Raw genomic sequence first — 9,653 nt, forward strand, 5'->3', positions numbered from 1 at the left:
ATACCAGACCACCTGATCTGCCTCTTGAGAAATTTGTATGCAGGTCAGGAAGCAACAGTTAGAACTGGACATGGAACAACAGACTGGTTCCAAATAGGAAAAGGAGTTCGTCAAGGCTCTATATTGTCACCCTGTTTATTTAACTTATATGCAGAGTACATCATGAGAAACGCTGGACTGGAAGAAACACAAGCTGGAATCAAGATTGCCGGGAGAAATATCAATAACCTCAGATATGCAGATGACACCACCCTTATGGCAGAAAGTGAAGAGGAACTCAAAAGCCTCTTGATGAAAGTGAAAGCGGAGAGTGAAAAAGTTGGCTTAAAGCTCAACATTCAGAAAACGAAGATCATGGCATCCAGTCCCACCACTTCATGGGAAAAAGATGGGGAAACAGTGGAAACAGGGTCAGACTTTATTTTTCTGGGCTCCAAAATCACTGCAGATGGTGACTGCAGCCATGAAATTAAAAGACGCTTACTCCTTGGAAGGAAAGTTATGACCAACCTAGATAGCATATTCAAAAGCAGAGACATTACTTTGCCAACAAAGGTCCGTCTAGTCAAGGGTATGGTTTTTCCTGTGGTCATGTATGGATGTGAGAGTTGGACTGTGAAGAAGGCTGAGCACCAAAGAATTGATGCTTTTGAACTGTGGTGTTGGAGAAGACTCTTGAGAGTCCCTTGGACTGCAGGGAGGTCCAACCTGTCCATTCTGAAGGAGATCAGCCCTGGGATATCTTTGGAAGGAATGATGCTAAAGCTGAAACTCCAGTACTTTGGCCACCTCATGTGAAGAGTTGACTCATTGGAAAAGACTCTGATGCTGAGAGGGATTGGGGGCAGGAGGAGAAGGGGACAACAGAGGATGAGATGGCTGGATGGCATCACTGACTTGATGGACGTGAGTCTCAGTGAACTCCGGGAGTTGGTGATGGACAGGGAGGCCTGGCGTGCTGCGATTCATGGGGTTGCAAAGAGTCGGACAAGACTGAGTGACTGATCTGATCTGATCTGATCTGATTATTATTGGGCTTCCCGAAGTAGCTCAAACAGTAAAGAATCTGCCTGCAATGGGTGAGATCTGGGGTGGATCACTGGGTTGGGAACATCCCCTGGAGAAGGGAATGGCAACCCACTCCAGTATTCTTGCCTGGAGAATCCCATGGACAGAGGATCCTGATAAGCTACAGTCCATGGGGTCACAAAAAGTCGGACACGATGAGCGACTAACACTTATTATTTGCTCAAGAGAACCTTTACACAAAGGGAAGACATTTGATCATCAACTGCCTATTTACGCATGGTCCTCCCACCAATGCCTGTTAAGGGATGAAAAAATGAGAAGGGAGCCCAAGGCTCCCAAAATTATTATTCCAAAATAATAGATTAAGGAGCTCTGAAGACCCTTTCCCAAGGGAAGCAACAATATCACTGGTAGTTCAAAGCAATAACCCGATTGTTAATATACCCTGTACTTGCTAATTTTTAAATAATATGGACAATAGTCAAAAGAGAATACCAAAAGAAAAAAAAATCAAGTACAAAATTGTATATATAGAATGATTTCAGTCGTATGCACATGTGGCTCAGTGATTAAGAGTCTGCCTGCAATGCTGGAAATGTGGGTTCAATCTCTGGGTCATGAAGATCCCCTGGAGAAGGAAACAGCAACCGACTCTGCTATTCTTGCCTGGGAAATCCCATGAATAGAGGTCCCCAGAGGGCTATAGTCTGTGGAGTCACAAAGAGTTGGACGTTTAGTGACTAACAACAAATGTACACATAGACACATATCTATAGAAATATGGAAGGAAAGATACCAAATGTTTACAGTGGCTATTTCTGGGTTTGATAATTATCTTAATTTTTCAATTTGTCCAAGGTATACTGCATCGCTAATGATTAACAAATCATTATATGTTAGTTTAGATGCTTATAAAATACTTTGCTTTCATTTCTGTTAAATTTACATTATCACAGCGTAAAGTAATAGTTCTCAAAGAATGGTCCCTGGACCAGCAGTATCAGCGACACTGGGTAACTTGTTGGAAATGCAAACTATCAGACCCACCCAGGACCTCCTGAGGGCAGGGCCCAGTAGATCTGTGTTTTCAGAAGCCCCACAGGTGGTACTGACGCACACTGAAGTTTTCGTTCATGCGTGCCAAGTCACTTCATTCGTGTAGCCTGCCAGGCTCCTCTGTCCATGGGATTCTCCAGGCAAGAACACTGGAGTGGGTTGTTATACCCTCTTCCAGGGGATCTTCCCCACCCAGGGATCAAACCTGTGTCTCTTATGTCTCCTTCATTGGCAGATGGGTTCTTTAATTCTAGCACCATCTGGGACGCCCTGAAGTTTGCCTAGAAATTGAAAGTAAAAGTGTTAGTCGTTCAGTCATGTCTGACTCTCTGTAACCCATGGACTATAGTCCACCAGGCTCCTCTGTCCATGGTATTCTCCAGGCAAGAACACTGAAGTGAGTTGCCATGCCCTTCTCCAGGTTACCACCCATCTAAAGACAACTTCTGTTACTCGTACCTGTAAATCCCCCTAGTGTTTCATAAGTGAAGTCCAAAACCTTCAGTCATTTAAAGTGCAAGATTGCATTATTGTGGGATTAAGGAACTGATTGGGGTGAGCCTGCTGATGAGAATGAAAACTCATAGAGTTGTGCTGTCTGAATTCATTGTGGGGCAAATTATGCTGGGATTTTATGAAAAATGTCAGCCTAGAGAGTGCCCTCTATATTGAAATCCATGGTGCCTTTCATAGATAAAATGCTAGACTGATTTAAATAGAACTCAAGTTCATGGAGGCCACTTGACATCTGCGATATTTTACAGAATTGGAATAAATTTAAAAAAAAATTCCTATCTCTGCTTGTCTGATGGTTTCACCTTCTCAAGTTTGATTTCCCCCTGCCATAATTCTTCCTTCTCTCCTCCACCTGTACAAAGATAGCTGATTTCCTCGTTTTGTGGGAAAGATCCATTGGCCTCCTGGATTGGAGAGGTTCCTATCTCACCTCCCCCATGGAGTCTTTGTTTAGCCCAATGTGTTACATTTAGTTGCTTGTGGATCTGTCATCCCCCCACTAAATGGAGGACGTGAACCCTTGTGAGAAGAGATAGTTACTTGCCCCTCCCTACATCTCTAGTTTTTTTTTAGTCACAGGGCCTGGCAGACAGCCAGAGCCCAAAATGATGGTTCAATGAATGAAGCTATGAATAGAATGTTACAATTTATGAAATATACCCATCTATTCAACATCAAATGTTTTGCATAGCAAATTTTAATATAAGAAATGCAGGCCAGGAATTTTACCTACATTAATTTTAGTCTGGAAGGAATACATGTAGTACTTAAAATATATGTACTGTGCTGCTCATCTGATTCATCTTAACCTCATCAATTTTTCAGGAACTTCCAGCAGATGGCACCAATAAATACTGTCAGGGGACTGAATTGGAAATTGGTTGATATTTTTCAACATGAGCTTTAAAAAAGCAAGATAAACACAATTTCTTTAGTTCAACTGATAATAACTAGCATCTGTTTAGTATTCACCAGTTAGCAAAGTGCTTTCATATCCTTGTCTCAAGTCTGTCTCAGATTCTGTCAAGGTACTGAGAAAATTTTATTATGTACTTTAGATTTTTGTTGACATGTCATTTAGTCACAGTAGCAGGATAATTTATGCCAGTTAATGACTCCATTAGTAGTTTATATTTATAACACACACCAGTCTTTTAAAGATCAAAATTTTCTTAGGAAAAAAATAAGTTCTTTGGAATATTTGGGCATGATCCTACTCATGAGAACTGAACAGTAATCCAGACCACTAATAATTTAGTGAACTGTTTCCCTGGCTCATTAAACAGTAATGATTGCTTTCATTTATATGGTATACTGTGAATAAAAGCACTTGCTTACACATAGATTCTTTGATCCCTGCAACAGCTGTATGATGTGATCCAAGCAAGTATTATTTTGTAGGTGAACAGACAGTAGTTCTCTTCCCCTCCTTCTTTCCCATTCCTCATCCCTCCTCCTGGGCCCCATTGCTGCCGTTCCCAGCTTGACCAGCTCAGGCTTAACATGTCATAAACCCAGTGATGCATGAATTGCATATAACATTAGCTTCCCTTACGTGAATGGACCTAGAGTCTGTCACCCAGAGTGAAGGAAATCAGAAAGAGAAAAACAAATATTGTATATTAACGTATGTATATGTAGCCTAGAAAACTGGTACAGATGAAGCTATTTGCAGGGCAGGAATAGGGACGCAGGCATAGACGATGGACATGCGGACACAGAGCAGGAAGGGCAGGGTGGAGTTGAGAGTGTAGCACTGACATACGTGTACTAGCATGTGTGAACTAGGTAGCTAGTGGGAGGCTGCTGTGTAGCACAGGGAGCTCAGCTCGATGCTCTCTGATGGCCTAGAAGGGTGGGATGGGAGGGAGGCTCATGAGGGAGGGAATATATGTATACTGACAGCTGATTCACTTTGTTGTACAGCAGAAACTAACAACATTGTAAAGCAATTATATTCCAATTACAAAAAAACACATTAGCTTCACTTAGAAAATCTCAAGGAAATACTTAGGTTAAAACTCGGTTTGGTGTTTTAAGGATAATCCACTATATGGGAAAAAATAGGAAACAAAATAGGAGTCACAGAGTCTTTATAGTGTGAGTAAACACTCTTATATGGGAGACTCCAGTTTGATCCCTGGGTTGGGAAGATCCCCTGGAGAAGGAAATGGCAACCCACACCAGTATTCTCGCCTGGGAAATTCCATGGACAGGGGAGCCTGGCGGTCTACAGTCCATGGGGTCGCAGAGTCATACACAACTTAGCAACTAAACAACAACAGCAACAATCACGCATAAACTTGAGATGTGTATTAGTTCAGGCTACCATAACTAAATATCATAGACTAGGTAGCTTAAACAACAAAAGTCCATATCTCACAGTCTGGAGGTTGGGAAGTCCAAGATCAAGGTGCTGACTGATGCAGTTTCTGTAAGAGTGCTCTTCTTGGCTTGCAGACTGTGTTACTCACATGACCTTTTCTCAGTGCATGTGCTGAGTGAGAGAAGGAGGAGGGGAGGGGGGTTCCCAGGATACCCCCTGGGAAACAAGCTCTCTCATGTTTCCTTTTATAAGTTTCAAGGGCACCAATCCCATCATGAAGGCCCCACCCTCATGACCTCATTTAATTTTTTTTACTTCCCAAAGGCCACATCTCCAAATACCATCCCACTGGGAGTTAGGACTTTAACATATGAATTTGGGGATGCTACAAACATTCAATCTAACAAGATACAAACATTCCATCTAACATTCAACCCTTAACAAGGTATTACTGACTTTAAGACAGACAAGGGCTGATTTGGAATCCACAGATTCTCCCCCATTATTTTCCCTTGTCCCTTTAATACTCAACTGTTTTCTTCCTGGTGAGCTTGTTCTGCAGAGTATTCCTCTCATTTTAGAAATGGACCACTTTCTCTTTTACACTAATTACAAAACCAGGACCATAAAGTCACCTGACAGGAAACACAGCCCTTAGTAGAGCATTATCTGCGCCGTATTTTGAAGTCACACAGTTCAGACCTAGTGCACACCCAGGCCCTGGAGTATTGCTGATTGTTTATTGATTACAGATACAGCACGTACTCACAAATTCCAGAAGTAGAATGAAACCGCTCACCCAGGAAGACTTTGCGTGCTGTAAAAGAGGTAGAACCAGCTGTTTATCATGTTACATAATTTTACACACCCTCTCCCCTCTTGTTACCTGAAGCAATTTGGAGCCTAACAGACCTCAGTTCAAATCCTAAGTCTGAATCTTAGCCCTTATGTGGCTTATGTAAACTCTTCAAGTCCCACATTCTACCAATATAAAATGGAGACAATTCTCAATTTTGTGGACCTTTGAAAGATTAGATGAGCTGACACAGGCCAAGTGTTTAGTAGAATGCCTAGTCACTTAGCCAGGGTTTAATAAATGAAGTTGTTTTAAGTTATTTTTCTCTTTCTCCTTCAATATTAATTGTTTCCTCTATGTACCAAACATACACTAAACGTAAGTGGTGAACAAAGCAGATGTCTCCTTTCCCAACAGAGTTTAAAGGTCAGTGGGAAAGACAGACACAAAAGTTATAAAACAAGTTATCAGTTACAAATAGTCCTCAGCATGCGGAAAGAAAAGACCCTGGAGCATGGGGGCCGACTGAGATCAAGTAAAGGGGCTTTTCTGAGGAGGAGCCAGTTAAGCCTAAAAGACTAGAGGGAACCACCTGGAAGAAAGGGAGGGAGCAGTTGGGAGGAATGTTCTGAAATGGGAAAGAGCTTGACGTTCTGGAGTACGGATGCAGCGTATGAAGGAGGGAGAAGGTGGCTGAGGCGAAGGACAGAACCCAGAAAGCGCTGTCACGTGAGAGGAAGAGGGTGAGGAGGGAGGGGAAGGATGGCTGAGATTCACGGGCACTACATGTGTGCAGAGTTCTTTTGTTTGTTTGTTTCTTCATTTTTTTAAAAAATTAAAATCTTTTTGGAGTATAGTTGTTTTAAGCACAATTCTAAGAGTTTTACAATGATTAACTTACAAAACTGTAGAGAAAGATCTGGTATTATAGACCACATAAAGGAGTTTGTTTTAATTTTGAGTGTGATGGAAAACCCACTGAGAGATTCTAAGCAGGAAAGATATGATCAGATTTAAATTTCACAAAGTCTCTCCTGCTATATTGAGGAAGGATCAGAGATGTGCAGGAGTAGAAGCAAGTCATTAAATATCCACCCACCCAAAATTTTGCTCTTCCCCCATACCTTGATGAGCTGTTGTATATAAAGTGCCTTCCAAAGGATGGGTAAAATTATCATAGGAAGTTTACTGCTAGTACAGCAGAAAAGTAGAAGTAAAAATGTAAAAAACTGCAACATACGATAATTTTATTACCTTCTATACAGCCCTGTGGGTGAAAAGTTGCTATTGGGATAAGAAGCCAAGTTTTGAGAGGGTGAAAAAGAGGATGATGTGAATTCTTTGGTCTTCTAAGAATGTGACCTTACAGAATAGTAATCACATTTACATAAAGAGGCTGAATTGTACTTCTTTTGCAAGTCAGAAAAGAATTTTTAAAATGAATCAAAACTGGTGGTATAAAGTACCTACAAAGGCATGAGAATCAGGTTAATGAAATATACAGAATTTCCAGGATCTCATGTATATAGCATTATGCCTATAGTTAACAGTATTGTATTGTATACTTGAAAGTTGCTATGAGAGTACTACTACTACTAAGTCACTTCAGTCGTGTTTGACTCTGTGCGACCCCATAGACGGCAACCCACCAGGCTCCTCCGTCCCTGGGATTCTCCAGGCAAGAACACTGGAGTGAGTTGCCATTTCCTTCTCCAATGCATGAAAGTGAAAAGTGAAAGTGAAGTCGCTCAGTCATGTCCGACTCTTAGCAACCCCATGGACTGCACCCTACCAGGCTCCTCCATCCATGGGATTTTCCAGGCAAGAGTACTGGAGTGGGGTGCCATTGCCTTCTCCGAGTAGATAGACCTTAAATATTCTCACCACACCCACACAAAATAGTAATTATATAAAGTGATGGAGGTGTTCACTAAATTTATTGTGGTCATTTTGCAATATGTATAGGTGTATCAAATTATCACATTGTACACCTTAAACTGACACAGTGTTGTATGTCAGTCATATCTCAATAAAGCTGGAAAATAAAATTTTAAAATAAATAAAATGGAAGAAACAATGTGTGGCACTTCCCCACTAGTGTCCATGCCACTGCCAGAGGCTGGGGCTTATCAGTGTGTGCTAACCAGCTTACTGAGTCTTAGCAGAAGTGCTGCTAAATCAGGAGAAATATTCACTTTAATATCTAACACTGGTTCCTTACACATGCATAATCCAATTTAAAGAATTTAATGGGCATGTCTGAGTTCACATCAAGGGCTGCCTACACTGAGATTTCATGGTTTACTTTCCTCCCTCCATGCTTGATTTAGCAAATTAGTGACCTTAGCCTGCCATCTCTTTTCCTTTTCTACCTTTCATAGTGAATTAATTTTTAAAGGCTTAAACAAAAATCCAAAAGGAATGGCTTTGAAGTTGATTTCTTTGAAGATGCATGAGAATTTGAAGACTCCGTTCTTCTAGATTGTCTTAAACCTCTCAGTATGGCAGGACCTGGGCCTCTGATTCTAGCAATCTTCACGAGGCTCAGGTGGTTTTGCTACGTCTAGTGTTTCAGTTTGTAATCTATTAGGGTGAGACATTGTACCGGGGATGGCTAGGATGATCACCATGAGTTTAAAGTCTGTTTATTTCCATCTGTTAGAGAATCAGATTTTGCCTCTGTTGTATACAGTTAGAGCCAGGCTTATTGTTATGATGGAAAATAGGATGACATCATTTTCCTGCTGACTAGCAACTATTCAGGAATGTATTGATAGAGTTTTCTACAGTTGTTTATAAGTGTTTTGCTTGTAAATGGTTGAGGTGTACAAGAGCATCTTTGTCCAGACAGGCTTTTGCACCCATGGGAAATTTCTCCTTTTCTTTCTCTCCTGGTCCCTGAGATATGCACAGACTCTTTTCCCACTTCCTTTACCATTTCTCAAAACCTGTGATCCAGTGTCCTAGGATTTATCAGTCAGGATTCAGTTATTAGTAAACAGGACGCACTTTCATTGGCTTTAGCAGACAGAGATTTAATATTAAAAATTGGGCTTCCCTTGAGGCTCAGCTGGTAAAGAATCTGTGTGCAATGAGGGAGACCTGGGTTGGGTTTGATCCCTGGGTTGGGAAGATCCCCTGGAAAAAGGATAGGCTACCCACTCCAGTATTCTCAAGCTTCCCTGGTGGCTCAGCTGGTGAAGAATCCGCCTGTGATGTGGGAGACCTGGGTTTGATCCCTGGGTTGGGAAGATCTCCTGGAGAAGGGATAGGCTACCCACTCCAGTATTCTGGCCTGGAGAATTCCATGGACTGTATAGTCCATGGGATCGCAAAGAGTCGGACACAACTGAGTGACTTTCACTTTCAGAACTTCTGGAAGGGCTGGAAGGGTAGATTCTAGGCTAAGCCTCTCAAGGATGAGCTCTAGCTCAGAACTAATGTGGCCAGGGAATCGCTGTAAAAGAGGAGAAAAAGCTAAACTCTTGGTCAAAGCATATGCCATGAATTTATCACTGATTAAATATATGGCCCAACATGTTTTATTATGGTAACGTTGGGGAAAAAACTGACCTGACTCTTAGTACAACACGGTCCACAGACCTGTAGCATCAGATCCCTGGGAGCCTGTTACAAATGCAAAATCTTGGGCCTCAACCCCCATCCCTACTGAGTTAGAAGCTCTGGGGTAGCCCAGGAATCTTGCTTAACTCGTCCTCCGAGTGATTCTGACGCAAGGGCGACCCACCCTCCTGGTTTCCCAGGGACTACGGAAAGGATTCCCAGGACACAGGACTGCTATTGCTAAAACCCAAAGAACCCTGGGCAAGCCAGGACACACTGGTCACCTTCGATGCCAGCTCACATTTGAGAAATACATCTCAGGCCATCTGTGGAGCCACTTGTAGACGGGGGATGGGGAGGGTGTTT

This window comes from Bison bison, unplaced genomic scaffold, assembly GCF_000754665.1.
Source record: "Bison bison bison isolate TAMUID 2011002044 unplaced genomic scaffold, Bison_UMD1.0 scf7180017864491, whole genome shotgun sequence".
Taxonomy (NCBI): Eukaryota; Metazoa; Chordata; class Mammalia; order Artiodactyla; family Bovidae; genus Bison; species Bison bison.